Source organism: Takifugu rubripes, chromosome 12 (genome assembly GCF_901000725.2).
Source record: "Takifugu rubripes chromosome 12, fTakRub1.2, whole genome shotgun sequence".
Taxonomy (NCBI): Eukaryota; Metazoa; Chordata; class Actinopteri; order Tetraodontiformes; family Tetraodontidae; genus Takifugu; species Takifugu rubripes.
In genome coordinates, this window is record NC_042296.1 from 8,663,668 (window position 1) to 8,680,217 (window position 16,550).

The 16,550-nt window shown below is 51.5% G+C and overlaps 1 protein-coding gene across 1 annotated transcript in view; it reads right to left on the minus strand.

Moving 5' to 3' along the window:
• Positions 1-14,963, minus strand: part of LOC101076318 (zinc fingers and homeoboxes protein 2-like) — a 27,790-nt gene extending 12,827 nt beyond the window's left edge. The window contains 2 exon segments of the mRNA XM_029844635.1: positions 2,271-2,387; positions 14,634-14,963. The gene's annotated coding sequence lies outside the window, so the exon portion shown is untranslated.
• Between the last annotated feature and the right edge of the window lie 1,587 nt (positions 14,964-16,550).

Sequence of the window (16,550 nt, forward strand, 5' to 3'; positions counted from 1 at the left end):
AACCAACACAGACGGAACCGTTACCCCAGCCTTGGTCCCGTAACCACAGAAACCCTGCTCACCACACTTCTGAACCGATATCTGACGGAAGCCCCGCCCCTTTTAACCACATTCTTTTTCTACTCTTCCCTGCTTTATTAGCAGGTTAGCCAACAGCTGCCACTGTCCTGGGGTCAAAGGTCGAGCCGATTTAGACGAGTAAGCCCCACCTCCTCTGGCTCTGGTTACTGTGCAGCCAGAAACTGGCTGGAGGACAAAAGACATGAAAACTTTGGGGACAGAAAGTCCATCAGGAAGCCCATCCCCGGTCCAAAAGCAGACAGGAAACAGATTGTTCTCTGGGCTCATCACAGTGGAGGTAAAGAGGGAAGAAGATGCTTCTTCTATGGTGTCAAAGCAGCAGCAGAGACCAGTGGGGGGTCTCAGCACGCCGCCTTTAACCCGCAGCTCGCCATGCTGATGGAACGCAGGTCCTGGAAACCCACAATGTGTCCCACGTTTGGCGGCTTGGCTGGCGGCGTTGTTTTCATCCGGTAACAGAGAGGGCGATCTGACTGATGCTCGCCACAGACTGCATCACAGCAGGGGACGCCACTCAAACGCCCGACGCACGCCGACGCTCCCTAAACTGTGGAAACGGTGGCAGCGCTCCACCTTGTAAATTTGGAATAGTCATTTCGAAATTCCCCAGCAGTCCATCTCCAACTGGCCCTGCTGGGAGGGGAGCCCGATAGCGGCGGAAGACGGCGGCGTTCCAGCTCCCCGCCACAGAGATGAGAGCTCGGCTCCAAACGGAGTGGAAATGAAGCACCTGAGCCGCGTTCACAACGCCAAGGCTCAGCCGCCGGCTTCACAGTGGCCACCGAGATGAGTCATGTGACCCAAGCCGCCGCGCAGGAAGCGCCAACACTCTCACATCCGCCCGCAGCCACGTGGAATCTGACGGCCGACACACACTTTCACACTCGCTGCCGTTCGTCCTGTCAGGGTGTCAGGTGACATCACCTCCGCGTGTTTAAAGACTCTGAAGAACCTTCTGGTTCTGATGGATTCTTAGGAAAACAGCATTCCAACATCCGCACCTACAGTTGAGCAACACTTCATGCCTGAATTCATTAGTTTAGCGTTTATGAGCTCTTATTAGTCGTCGCGCCACTTTCAAAACAGGCAGGAAGGGCTTCAAAAGATGAAGAGGAAGCTGAGATCTTTCCCTCTAAATCCCATCTGAGGGGGTTGATCTGAAACAACAACCACACACGGCTAACAGCAGCAATGCTAACCAGCCGAGCTAAGCTAACAGAAGGAAGACCGAGACAGCAGCTACCAGCAGCAATGCTAACCAGCCGAGCTAAGCTAACAGAAGGAAGACCGAGACAGCAGCTCCAGCCAGGAAACGGTAAAACAGTGAGTTTTGGTGAGTTTTGGTGGTCAAGGTGAACTGCAGCGAGGCGAGCAGCAATCTGCCCAGGCCCACCTTCAGCCCACACACTCACACACACACCTCCTCCACAGGTGTGTGTGTGCGTGTGTGTGTGAGTCATGCTCTCCCACATAGTCGATACCTTCACCGCTGCACTGAAGAACCCACCCGCCCTCACAAACACACACACGCACACAAATATGCATGTGCACACACAAACACAGACGCACGCACACACACGCACACACACACACACACACAGCTCAGCAGAAACAGATGATCCGAGTGTGTATTTGTGGAACGCTGCTCCGTGTTTCTGTTAACACGAAGCAGAACACTTTGCAATCACGTCAGCTCACATCTGAAAACAACAAAGATGTTTAGAAAAAGACTTTTTAAGGAATGAACGGTCACGTCTCCACGTTCTCCTGCAGCCACTTTCCTTCCCAAACTACAAGCGCTCCCACCTTTCGTCCTCACGGAGGCAGAACTCAGCCTTGACAGAGCCTGAAAGCACCACTTTCAGAATGTGAAAGTGCGTGAGTGATGGAACCGGAGCCATTCTGGAGCTGAAATGTGATGATTCTCAGACACAACAGCAACACGAGCATCACTCATGGGGGCCACACCTGTGGGGGCCACACCTGTGGGGGCCACACCTGTGGGGGCCACACCTGTGGGGGCCACACCTGTGGGGGCCTTCTGGGACTGAGTCCTTCTGGGACGGACAGAACGCCGACTCAAGTCCAGCTCAACGTTCCTCCACCACGTGTTCAGGCCAGAACACATTGTGGAAGAACGTTTCCTCCACTAGCTGCCACAAATCATCATTTCCAAATCAGCTACTCACTGCACTTCCTCAGGGGGAGGGGCTTAGCGTGAAGGGGTGAACGAGGCTCCTCCTCCTAGAACCGCCCCCTCTTTCAATCCTCAGGCCAGTGGCGTTATGGGTAATCTCCTGTGGAATCTGAAAGCAGAAGAAGTCAGAGAGTAAGAGGGTATGTGCGTGCGTGCGTGCGCATGTGTGCGCGTGCAAAAACGCCGCCCACATGAACCCAGAACACAACTATAACCCAAAAAAGACAAGCAGTCGTTACTGTGGCAACATATGCCAAGCCTGGAAGGGGACAGAGTGATGAAGACGTGAGAACAAGAGACAGTTTAGACCAAGTTGTGTCGTTTTACAGCGGAAATTAATGGTTTCATCTGAAGCAACAGAGGAATGTTTTAAAATGTCAGTCAAATCTGGTTTATATCGATGCAAACGGACACCCAGTCGCTGCGCCAGCCTTCTCTTATGGATTTTATGGAGGGAATTAAAGTAGATTGGATTCATTCATCTGGGGCTCCCTCTCTCCCGAGGGGGTCCCCATTTATTTGGTTCAAATTAAACCAAAAAGCTAGTGACTGGCTGTTACAGCCTTGGTTCAAGCAATTACATCAATATCAGCCACCAATACTCAAGGAAACGTCCCGTTGAGACAAACGAGGAACATTGCCGACACAAAAACGGCTGCTGGTTTGGCTGTAACTGGGGAAGTTGCTAGAGGTGGTTGGAGAGTAGCTCCCGTTAAGCGTTCCACCAACTGGCTGTATCAGATTGGCAGATGTTTATAGGCTCTGTCTCAAGGTCCGCGGGCCACATCCGGCCCAGCCTATAATTAATATCCAGCCCCGACCATCATTTTATGTCTACCAGTTTGATTATTGATGGCCCCTGTTATGAAGTGCTGATAACACAAACTACAGTTCCCACAATGCAACAGCCGATAGGCTAGCTGGAAACACTGATCCTGAAAACAGCCTTTCAAAACCAACCTGAGGCCAAGTACATGTTCACCGACAGCGCCGGGGGAAGATGTGCGTCTTATTTGTGCAGCTAATGTGGCTCTAATTAAGGAGTTTAATCTAAGACGGCATGATGAGACAAAACACCAGGATTAGCTCAAAGAACGCGGCGCAGAAGCTACAGAAAGTAGAAAAGTTAAAGAGGAATCTGACCGACATAACGGCTCACACCTCGGCGTCTTAGACCTTCAGCTGCAGGGACGCGACCTCATGACCACTGACAGGTGATGCAGTGAAGCACCAGTGACACCAGTCCTACTTTCCCTGTTGGACCAAGTCGGTGCAACGACGTTCCCAAACGTCCACGTTGCTGATAATTGGAAACTCGGTGCGCTCAGTTTGAAGAACAAAACCGGAATTTTGAGCTGCTTCAGAACCCATCTGAAATCGCCGTGGAGACGGCGCCTGTGCAGAGTCAGGTGGCGCTGAAGGAGCTGCAGAGCCCGCTCACTTCTTTGTTCTTGTCCCATTTTGGGAGCGCTGATGCTGGGCAGGTCTGGTGTTGTGGAGGTTCTCAGGACGGACTGCAGGTGTTGGTCAGTGAGACTCCTGTGTGTTGTTCATCTTCAGCACTGACAACAGCTTCACACACACACACACACACACACACTCACACTCACACTCACACTCTAGTGGTATTGTTGCGTACTCAAGGGCGTCGTCGTACTCGCTGGGATTGAACATCCCTAAAAAAAACCCCTCTGAACAGGCTGAGACATCCATGTTTCTCCAACATGAGGCTGCCGCCGCCATTTCTGTTACAAGAAGCCGGTTTGGTGCTCAGCTCTGCATCGCTGCTGTCTCACTTCCTGTCTCACCCTGATGACACGACCACCACACGGACTCAACAGCGCCCCCGAACAACCAATAATCCTGATTTACTATCTTCTGGATCTTAGTTTTAATCAATAAGCACATCAACATAAAATCTGAATAGGAAAAGAAGTTAAATATTCATCAACACCAGTCAGGTGTGTAGCTCAAAAATGACCACCGGAGCAATAAACATGCTAGTTGCCTAGCAACAATCACATTTTCCCCTGATAACACATGTTGCTGTGACAGAATGACCTTTATCACCATACAAGTGTGAGAGTGTCAATAAAACAAGACACAGGTCATATTTCCATCATTATTATATCATATATTATAGCCACCACAGCATCTCAGGCTTCTGTACGCTCCCCATTCATACCAGAGTGTGTGTGTGTGGGGCTTTTTGATTTATGTTTGAGCTGTCAATAGAAAAATGTCAACTTTCATTACTGGTCAGGACAGATGGGGACGTTTTTGGGACCAGTTCTGGATGGGTGGTAGAGGACTCAATACGTGGGTTGACCAGCGAGTTAATAACACGCCGCCACAGAGGCAGCGAGGTGGAAGAATAGAGAAACTATGACTCCCCACCTGCAGAGAAAGTAATAAAGACACACACAAACAACTGCGACTGATGTAGAAACACACACACACACACACACACACACACACACACACCTTAATAAGCTCCTCCTGACGCTGATCAGGGATCAGCTTTAACTTCATTGGCCCGTCAACGTTTTCTTTGTTCTTCAGAGAACTGCTGAAGTGACAGAAACAAACACACTTCTCCTCGTTTTATTCTCAAATATCTTCAAGAAGAATAAAAGTCTTGCAGCCGTTGTTGTTGTTAAAGACGCAGCCAGGCAGGAAAATTCTCTGGAGCTTGATCAAACATTCGGATTTTTAGCTTGTTTTCTTACATCTTCTCTTCAGCTGGACGTGAGCTGATAAACCTGACCACCACGGCGACCTGCAGCGGGCAGCTTTGAAGGGGGCGGGGTTCTGGGGGCGGGGCCTGGGACGGCTTCCGTCTGATTGGCTGAAGAGATTCGGGCATGAATGAGCAGCAGGAGCAAAGCCGATGTCGGCTCTGACTGTCGTGATCCCTCGACACGAGAAACGTCCCGACAGGGGACCTGAAGCCTGCGATGGTGAAGGCCGTGGGGGCGGAGCCAGCAGGTAGCGCAGGCGATGGTTTAGCATTCCGACTTTGAGCTGAGTGAACATGCCAACATCATGTCTGTCTGCTGGTTACCATCCAGCTACAGAAGCAGCAGAGGTCAGGGGTCAGAGGGCGAGGAGTGGCAACTCATGCTCATGCTCACTACTGGAAGGGGACGTGGCCCCAACGGGAATTGTTAGTTCTGGAAGTTCTTGTTTACACCACATGGCTTGCAGACTTCCCCAGAATCAAGTTTGATCCCCCTCTCTCCTCCTCTCCTCCCTAAACCACCCCCCCCCCCATTCACCCCCCCACCACCATTCTTGCCAGACAGGAAAGACGAACCAGCTGTGGCTCCTCTTCCTCATTAACCATGGAATTATGCTAACAGGAAATTCAAATAAGATGCAGACGAGCGGTAAAACTGGGGTTCCAAACCAAATAAGTCATCTTCACCCTGCAGCCTCGCTTCCAGATCAGACCCTCCTCGCCACCCCCTTGGCTCCTGCTGAGGTGGCGCCTCCTCTGGAGCCAAACAGAGACGGCGAGCGTGTGGCTGTTGCCGTTGACGGCCAGTGATTAATACGATAAAACCAGCCTGAACGTGACGATCCAGCAGCACGAATTCCACATCTGAAACGTGTTTGCTCCGACATCCCTCCTCCTCTTCCTCCACCCAACTTCTGCTGGTCTGGAGGGCGGACCAGCACGTTTCTCTTCACTTTATTCAGTTCCATTTTAAAAACACTTCTGGATTCTTGACTTTGCTTTCTAAGACGCCACGTTCCCTGCGTGTCGTGAAGGGAAACGCCGACGTTATCGTTCGGTCTCATTTTCACGCCGCCGTTCAAAATGGAGCCGAGGAGAAGCGTTGAAACCTTCAACGATGGTCGAGCCGCCGCTGTAACGTGGCTGCCGATTCTGCGTGAGGAGGCGGAGCCAGGAGCGGCGGGACTGAGCTTGAGGGGTCGAACCATGGGCCACATCTGTCGGAGCCTCTCCACCGGCCTCAGGGCGACAGGCTGAGGGACGCTGGTCCAACTGATCATGTCACATCAATCAAAGCTCAGACGGGACCCAGCAAACTGTAACTTCAGCAAATATTTGGTGTTCTCACAACACTTTGGGCATGGGCCACCCCTGGAAGCTGACTGAACACCCCAGGTGACGGAATATTGGAAAAAGGCAAAAATAAATATTTGTTATCCCACTCTGGAGCAACTTTTAAAGTTTGCCGGGGACTTTTAAACAAATGACATTTTCAGTGCACAAGCAGAAGAGAAAAGGCGTCTTCAGTGTGCCAGTAAACGCACCGCTGACATTACAAAAGGCTAACCTGCAGCGACGTAGCACGATGTTGTGGAGACAGCACGCCGTCGTCGTTAAGTGAGACTTTAACTCAAACCAGGACCTTGAACTAGAGCTCAAAATACACTAAATGCTCAGAGATTATCTTAGCATACACGTAGCGCGTTGGTTACACAATTAGTTACTAAATCAGTTACTTGATGCTGGCTAAACTTAGAATTTCCAAAGTTTGATAATTTAATGTAAATCTATTGGGTTTGTGTAGTTGAATGCTTGTAGCATTTTGCACATTTTGTTAACCAACAGTCTCAGTACACAGTTGATCAAAGGAAAGATCCTCGTGTTGGGCCATAATTACTGGCCAGCCGTTACCTTCCTCTTATTAAGGCCAGCTGAGGCAGCAGCGTAAACACACCAACACATGATGTCGGACCATCTTCATCTATAGATGGAGACCACTGAGACGGTACCAGCCATGGCAGGAAGGACGCTGGGAATATCCCAGTAGCTGCAGTGGTCGTAAACATTGTAGCACCTGGATCTGAAAGTCAAACCGAAGGTGTCTTGAAGTTACACCAGCGGTGAGGTTTGGAACGTGGGCGCTCCTGGTCCAGCATGTGCTGACCTCCGCTGGTCACACTTCCAGATTATTCCGCGGCTGCAACAGTCTCAGCATTACGTCATGGAGAAAAGATCCCAGAAGAAGCCGACCGGGCTGCTTCTCTTGATCATCCAGCCTGTAGGATGAGGAGCAGGCTAAGAATAGCTGTGGAGAAGTCTGGCCTGCAGCCACACGTGGCCTGCTTTCAGACCGGCACAACACCGATCCACAACCTCAGGCTCCCTTTACTGGTGATCGGGGGGGGGGGGGCAGAGAGGAGGTGGGAGGAGGTGGGAGAGGAAGTAGGTAGTGAGGAGAGAGGGGGAGGTGGGAGAGGAAGTAGGTAGTGAGGAGAGAGGGGGAGGTGGGAGAGGAAGTAGGTAGTGAGGAGAGAGAGAAGGAGGTGGGAGAGAGAGGGAGGAGGTGGGAGAGAGGGGAGGTGAGAGAGAGGGAGGAGGTGAAAGAGGAAGTAGGTAGTGAGGAGAGAGGGGGAGGGAGGAGGTGGGGGAGGAGAGAGAGGGAGGGAGGAGAGTGGGAGGAGGTGGGAGAGAGATGGAGGAGGTGGGAGAGGAAGTAGGTAGTGAGGAGAGAGAGGGAGGGAGGAGAGAGAGAAGGAGGTGCGAGAGAGGGAGGAGGTGGGAGAGAGGGAGGAGGTGGGAGAGGAAGTAGGTAGTGAGGAGAGAGAGGGAGGGGGAGAGAGGGAGGAGGTGAAGAGAAAGTAGGTAGTGAGGAGAGGGAGGGAGGAGAGAGAGAAGGAGGTGGGAGAGGAAGTAGGTAGTGAGGAGAGAGAGGGAGGGGGAGAGGGAGGAGGTGGGAGAGAGAGGGAGGAGGTGGGAGAGGAAGTAGGTAGTGAGGAGGGGGGGGGAGGAGAGAGAGGGAGGAGGTGGGAGAGGAGAGAGGGAGGGGGGGAGAGGCCGGACGGAGGAGGTGGGAGAGGGGGAGAGCAAAAAGGGAAGGGGTGAGGAAGTAGGGAGAGAGGAAGTAGGGAATGAGGAGAAGGGGGAGGAGATGGGAGAGGAGAGAATGAGGGAGGGAGAGAGTAGAGGGAAGGAGCGAGGAGAGAGAGGGAGGGAGGGGGAGAGGGAGGAGGTAGGAGAAGGAGGTGGGTGAGGGAAGAGGGGGGAGGGAGGGAGTTTTACTGTCTGAACCAAAGCTAAAATTCAACAATGTTCTTATTGTCCCAAAAGTCAAAGACTAAAGACACTGCTGTCACTACAACACACCACACACACACACACACACACACACACACACACACACACACACACACACACACACACACACACACACACACACACACACACACACACACACACACACTCCGATAGGCCACAGCACAACAGGGAGTGAAGATGTAAGAAGCAGCCAATGGGGAAAGAGAGCTGGCAGTCAGCCTACAGCAGCCAGCCAATCAGAGAGGTGGGTTTTCCTTTGGGGCGGAGCATATCTAAAGTTTGGCTCTTCCTTGATGAACATTTTTGGCTTGGACTGGCAACCACATTCCTGCTGCTCCAGCTGCTCCTTCCAGAGCTGGTGATTGGGTTCAATAGGTGAAGCAAGGAACTATGGGAAACCAAGGAGTGCCCGTTTGATTTCGGTGGCAGCGATGAACAACAATGAAAAGGAATAAACTTGTTCAGGTTCAAGTCACATGGCTGACAGGGCCGCCATCATGGCCGCCATCATGGCCGCCACCTCTCACGCACCTGAAAACACAGTGTGGAGTTTTCACAGCGAGCTGGAACGTTCAGGAGAGCAGAGTGAATTCAGGAAACCGACTCCACAGTAATCTGATTTCATCGGTGTATTCATCCGACCTAATCCAGTTACATCCATCCCAAATGTTCTCAACGAGGGCGGTTTTAACACTCCTATAGGGAACCATTTGAGCCCGAGTTATTGATTCCTTCTCATAGCGGAAGATCAAAATTCCCACCTTCTCCCAGTCCGACTGCTGGTATGGTGGTTTCAGACACCAGGGAGGAGCTGCTGAATCGTGCCAAAACAATATTAATCACCTCATCAGTGGTTCATACGGCCCAGGAGGATCTTCTGAAGTGGACCAGATTAGAGGTCCCTGCGATGTTCTGGGCTTGATGAATCAGAGGTACCTGTACTGGGGAGGAGAACCACTGTGGTGGTTGGTGGAAAACCAGACTGTGAAGAACATCAACAAGTTTGAGAGGACCTCACAGACAGGCAGACCAACACACCCACAACAAAGACACAAAATGGTGCAAACAGGCGGTAAAAGAGATAATTACCTCCATACTTTTATTCGTGACACAGTCGACATGAAATCACCGGACAAACTGGTTCTGGTTGAACCAGCAGCTATTCTGGCGAGAGAATAACCAATCAGAAGCATCGTGAGGGATTGTAATCAAAGCAGGAAGTGCAGCTGCTGCATTTGGAAACGTGTCTGGTTTGGTGGCTGCTGCCTCCTTCTGTGGTGAAGATGAGTCAGAACACCAGGCAGGACGGCACAAGCCCTGCACCCAAAGCCTGGAATCTTCTCCCACATGAAACCTTCTAGTCTGAGCCCTGTTTTCCCCAAACACTGGGAAAACCGGGCTGCCCCTTTCACTGTACTGGGTTCAGGTGTTCCAGGTTCCACTTAAGAAGGTTCTCTGGGCTACCCATGGAATAGGTTACAGGTGGAAGAACACGGATGATCCAAGAGTTTAGAACCTCTAAAAGAACAAGGAGTAAAGCACAGGTGCTCCAAGACTGATGAGGGCAACCAGGTCTGCTGCTAGTCACAGCTCAGCCCATTAGAACCAATGGTGGTGGGCGTGGCCACGTTGTAAATGACACAACCGTAATGTAACCACGCCCACCACTGTGGGTTCTGGTGGTGGTGGCCGTGACCACCGCGTGAATGACACAATCGCACTGTGGCCACGCCCACCACCACGGGTTATGATGGTGGACTATGATGGTGGCGGGCATGGTCACGTTGTAAATGACACACTCACAAACATGACCACGCCCACCATCATAGGTTCTGGTGGTGGGTGTGGTTGAGGGCGTGGCCATAATGTAAACGACACAGTCGCAACGTGGTCACGCCCACCACCATGGGTTCTGATAGTGGTGGGCGTGGCCACGTTGTAAATGACACAATCGCAAATTCGATGTAAACGTGTTTGAGGCTCACGTGGAATAAAATCAGGGACAATTTTGAAATTCTCGCTCGGAAAATTTTATGTCTCAAAGAGAGGACATGTCAAGGTAGAGGAGGACACCTGGTCGCCCTCGACATCGCCGCGATCGCCTCAATCATTCATTCCTTCAGTCGCCGGCCGGGAAACAGCTGCGACCGTGAGCGGATAAATCAGGTGGTAACAGCTGTTGGATGTAATAATAAGACGCCATGTCTCACTGCCGGCAGCGGCGGCCTGACACGACCACACGTGATGCTGATGGTGGGACAAAAAGCTAGCGTCATAGCTAGCTGGCTAAAACTTATCCAATACGTCCCAACCCTAGTTTTGTGTGTCTCTCTCACACACACACACACACACACACACACATCCTTGTACTTCTATCTTTGCGAGGACTGTCGTAGACATTCAAGTGAGTGTGTGTGTGAGCCTGTGTGTGTGAGCACGTGTGTGTGTGCGAGCCTGTGTGTGTGAGCATGTGTGTGTGTGCGTGAGAGCCTGTGTGTGAGCGTGTGTGTGTGTGTGTGTGTGCGAGCCTGTGTGTGTGAGCATGTGTGTGTGTGCGTGAGAGCCTGTGTGTGAGCGTGTGTGTGTGCGAGCCTGTGTGTGTGTGCGTGAGAGCCTCTGTGTGTGTGTGTGTATGTGTGTGTGTGTGTGTGAGAGCATGTGTGTGTGTGCGTGTGTGTGTGTGTGTGTGTGTGTGTCTGCCGTGGGGGGACAGGCAGCATGACTGACTGATCTCTGCAACCATATCACAGGATTAAAGAAGCCGACACGGATGCGAAACAATGGAGGAAAAAAGGGGAGAAAGTCGGTCAATGGAGGGAAACATGATTATGGAGCAGAACAGAGATGATATTAAAGACCTGACAGGCTGGTTTTACAGGCTGGGAGGAGCCAATGCTGTCACTGGGCAGCAGAGACGTGGAGCAGGAGGCGGAGCCTAATGTGACCATCTGAGACAGCCGGAAAACTATCAATCATCCGTCCGTCATCCATCACCTACCCGTCATCCACCTATCAATCCATCCATCCATCTACCCATCATCCATCCATCTGTCCATCATCCATCCATCCATCCATCACCCATGCATCCATCCATCTACCCATCCATTCACCTACCTATCATCCACCCATCATCCATTCATCTGTCCATCATCCATCCATCAGTCCATCATCCACCCATCATCCATCCATCTGTCCATCATCCATCCATCATCCACCCATCTGTCCATCATCCACCCATCTGTCCATCATCCACCCATCCATCCACCCATCATCCACCCATCATCTACCCATCCATCATCACAGTTGGTTCCTTCCATCTGAGCAATATTTACACTCATTTAAATAAGTTTATCATCAAAAGAGGTGGAGTCTCACACATAGCAAATAAAACGCTGACTCGTGTCCTTCAGTTGGGTCAAAGGTGGCCTTGTTAGTGTGTTAGCCTGTTAGGCTAGTAGCATGTTGGACATGTTGGATCAGATCAGGTCCTGAAATTATTTATGATTTTCATATAACCAGATTTTTATTTTAAATCAGGCCATCATGCTGGGAAGGAAGTTAGCTCACAAGTGCTAATGTTAACAGCTCAAAGAGAAACATCAAGTGGTGAGAAAAATGAAACCAGTGAGAAACTGGTGTGAGAAGCCAGTCAAAGGAAGATGGTTTCTGCCTGAAGACAAACAGATGCACAGCAACCACTTTCTTTGCTGGCTTGTAAAACCAGTTTGTCACAACTGGCAGAACTTCAATTAACGAGAATCTTCACTGGACCAACTCCAACCAGTTATACCACAGAACAAACAAGCAGTTTAAGTAGAAGGAAGGTGGGACAGGGAGGACAAATGACTGGTTATACTGGGACACTGAGGATAAATGGACTGGTTCTGATGGGACAGAGAGGATAATTGGACTGGTTCTACTGGGATAGAGAGGATAAATGGACTGGTTCTACTGGGACAGAGAGGATAAATGGACTGGTTCTACTGGGACAGAGAGGATAAATGGACTGGTTCTACTGGGACAGAGAGGATAAATGGACTGGTTCTACTGGGACAGAGAGGATAAATGGACTGGTTCTGATGGGACAGAGAGGATAAATGGACTGGTTCTACTGGGATAGAGGATAAATGGACTGGTTACACTGGGACAGTGAGGATAAATGGACTGGTTCTACTGGGACAGAGAGGATAATTGGACTGGTTCTACTGGGATAGAGAGGATAAATGGACTGGTTCTACTGGGACAGAGAGGATAAATGGACTGGTTCTACTGGGACAGAGAGGATAAATGGACTGGTTCTACTGGGACAGAGAGGATAAATGGACTGGTTCTACTGGGACAGAGAGGATAAATGGACTGGTTCTGATGGGACAGAGAGGATAAATGGACTGGTTCTACTGGGATAGAGGATAAATGGACTGGTTACACTGGGACAGTGAGGATAAATGGACTGGTTCTACTGGGACAGAGAGGATAAATGGACTGGTTCTACTGGGACAGAGAGGATAAATGGACTGGTTCTGATGGGACAGAGAGGATAAATGGACTGGTTCTACAGGGATAGAGAGGATAAATGGACTGGTTCTTCTGAGACAGAGAGGATAAATGGACTGGTTCTCCTGGGACAGAGGATAAATGGACTGGTTCTACTGGGACAGAGAGGATAAATGGACTGGTTCTGATGGGACAGAGGATAAATGGGCTGGTTCTACTGAGACAGAGAGGACAGATGGACTGGTTCTACCGAGACAGAGAGGACAAATGGACTGGTTCTGATGTGACAGAGGATAAATGGACTGGTTCTACTGAGACAGAGAGGACAAATGGACTGGTTCTACCGAGACAGAGAGGACAAATTGACTGGTTCTGATGGGACAGAGGATAAATGGACTGGTTCTACTGAGACAGAGAGGACAAATGGACTGGTTCTACCGAGACAGAGAGGACAAATTGACTGGTTCTGATGGGACAGAGGATAAATGGACTGGTTCTACCGAGACAGAGAGGACAAATGGACTGGTTCTACCGAGACAGAGAGGACAAATGGACTGGTTCTGATGGGACAGAGGATAAATGGACTGGTTCTACTGAGACAGAGGATAAATGGACTAGTTCTACCGAGACAGAGAGGACAAATGGACTGGTTCTGATGTGACAGAGGATAAATGGACTGGAACACAATCAGGGTCGGACAATCTTTGCTTCGGTCTTTCCGGACCTGAACTAGTTGGTTCTGCCGGGCTGGTCTGGTTGGACATGAACCCACTTGTGTCGGGTGGTGCCGGACTCGTTCTAAAGCCCTTTAGTCCAGTTCGAGGCGGCATCAAATTACCTTCAAACCAGTTAAACGCGCTTCAAACGAAACATTTTATCCTCGCCAGCAGTTGGTTCCAGCCGGTTCCGACGAACTCGAATCAAAACTTTGCCCATCACGCGTGTGGAAGGTTAAAAGACGCGTGAGCGCCCGCACGGGAGGCGCGTCCACGGCGATGCTCGTCGGCTGGAGCCCGCTGCGTGGAGCTGCTGACGGCGGCTTCACCTCACATGACCCGGCAGCCAGACTGGCTGTCTGCTCCCTACCCCCGTCTGAACTCACCACCGGCGGCCAACAACAGCGCCGCACGGCCGCTGACAACGGACAAACCGCCGGCGACGCTCTTCACCGGCGGTGGGCACAATATCCGACTGTTGGTGGGAGCCGGGAGGGAGGGGGAGGCAGCCAAAACAGACGCCGACATGAAAGCTCAACCCCCGGAGAAGGACGGCGGCGTCTCCCGCTGCTGCCCGGCGAAGGAAGGCTAAGCTAAAGCTCGTAGCCGCGCCGGGTCGCCCTGGGCTCCGGAGCTAACGGCTAATACACGTTATAATGTGCGCTTTCACCCGGGGGTGGAGGGGGCACGACAAAAGTTGGCTCCCCCAAAAACACACGCACGGACGCGCGCGCACACACACACTCACAAGGCGAACCGGTGGTTTTTAACTGTCCGGCAACTACACAGCAAAATGAGCCAGCTCGCAACTAAAGTTGCCTGGTGTCAAGTTTGGGCTTTATTTGCAGTTTGGCCGCCGGCGGCAGCGCACTGCCTCTTCCCCCCCCCCCCGGGTGATGGGGCGGACGGGCGCTAGCAGCGGCAGCAGCCCGGACACAGACAAGCAGCCGGAACAAGCAGGCAGCCAGGCGGCTAGTCTGGCTGCAGCCGACCCGCTCCAGCAACTTCACTTCTGCGCTCGGCGTGGAGGGGGAAAAAAAAAAAAAAAAGCCCCGCAGGAGTTCCACGGGAAGTTTCCGCGGTGTCCTACCTGTGTGTCGCCGCCGTGTGCTGGAGGTGCGACCGCCTGGAAGTTGATTATTCCCAGATGTCCAGAGTGGAGCGGTGCGGGGCGCATATGGCTAACGCTGGGTACAGTAAAGACTGTAGCATGGCTAACCTAAAGACGGGAGGAGAGCAGCAGAAAAGCCTCCTCGGTGCTCGGAGGGGGGATCGACGACAAAAACCACATGATCTTCTACGTCAGCATATATTTGCATAGGGTGCCGAATTTATGTTTCACGTCCAAGTCACGTGGGTGGGGGGGAACGTACAGAAAAGTTTGTGGTGGCCTCGGCTGCGGCGCAGCGGCGCAGGGGCGCAGGCAGGCGGGCGGGCAGGGCGCAGCCTCCCTCCCTCCCTCCCCCGCCTGGACACGTTTCTGGTCCGAACCCGCCCGTTTTCGCACCTTCGCCGCTTTTATTGTGACGCAACTCGGACAAGAAACAGTTTCATTTTCCAGATGCTTTTATTTCCAAAGGTCTTTTACAGCAGAACAGACGTTTTTCCGCCATTGGCGCGGTTTCGTGGTGGGGAGCACCTGTTGGCTCCCGGGCCGAGCCCAGCGGCTCCGCGGCCGCTGCTGCACGACCGCTCATCCGAACCGAACCGAAGCGAGCTGGACGGGAAGCGCTGCTGCAGCCTCCTCCCGACCGATCGGGCTCTGTGTTAAACCGCGCAGGTGTTTCACATCACTGCCGATTCTGCTCAGGTGCAGCACAAACACGCAACAGGGCGCGACGCCTACAGGCGGCCCAGAGAACTGCAGCTGGTGCAGCACACACATTAACACACACACAAGCAAATACACACACACAAACACATAATTACACACACGGAAACAAATACACACTTACACACACACAGAAACAAATACACACATATATAAAGAAACATAAACATATGCATAAACAGATGTACACATAAACAGTCAGAATAGACCCCAAACTGGTTCCTTGGTCAACGTGCACATTTTTCTGGCTGGTTGTTCACTCTGAGCTCAGAACTGACTATTTCTTTCAAACTGGTCCCAGTTTCTCCTGGTGAGAATTCTGCCAGTGCTGCTCCACAGATGTTTGTTACCCGTAGAAACATGCCGGCCTCTTCCCGATCCAACCAGAAACAACCAGGGTTGCTGAGGAACTGCAGCTGGAAGCTCTGCCAGCGTCTGCAGAATACACAATCAGCTGATGTTGCCAGGCAAACGTGGCAGCAGCAGCCAATAGGCAGAGTTAGGCCAACATCGCTTAGCAACAAAGTTCCAAACCAAACTGCTCCAGGAATCAAACAGTCTTTAAAACCACAACCACGCCTCAGAGATGGCTGCAGAGGAACCTTCAGAGGAATCTGCCAAAGAACCTGCAGAGGAATCTGCCAAAGAACCTGCAGAGGAATCTGCCAAAGAACCTGCAGAGGAATCTGCCAAAGAACCTTCAGAAGAACCTTCAGAGGAATCTGCCAAAGAACCTACAGAGGAACCTTCAGAAGAACCTGCAGAGGAATCTTCAGAAGAACCTGCAGAGGAATCTTCAGAAGAACCTGCAGAGGAACCTTCAGAAGAACCTGCAGAAGAACCTTCAGAGGAATCTGCCGAGGAACCTTCCAGAGAACCTGTAGAAGGACCTTCAAGGGAACCTGAGTGATGAGATGTTGCCTCTGAACAGAGCAGCTGGCAGCCTGATGAGGACCATCTGGCTGAACGACAGAACAACACCAGCGTTTGAGACTGACATGGTCCCACCAGCACTAGGACCAGTATCAGGCCAGAGCCAATTGTCAAACCAGTCCAAGAACTAACAACAAAAACCATGGCAGCCAGTACATTAGATTTACCCTCCTTCACTTTTCTTTTGTTTATGCTACCATTTAACATTCCAGTTAGTCCAGTTATTTCAGTTACATCCTCTTT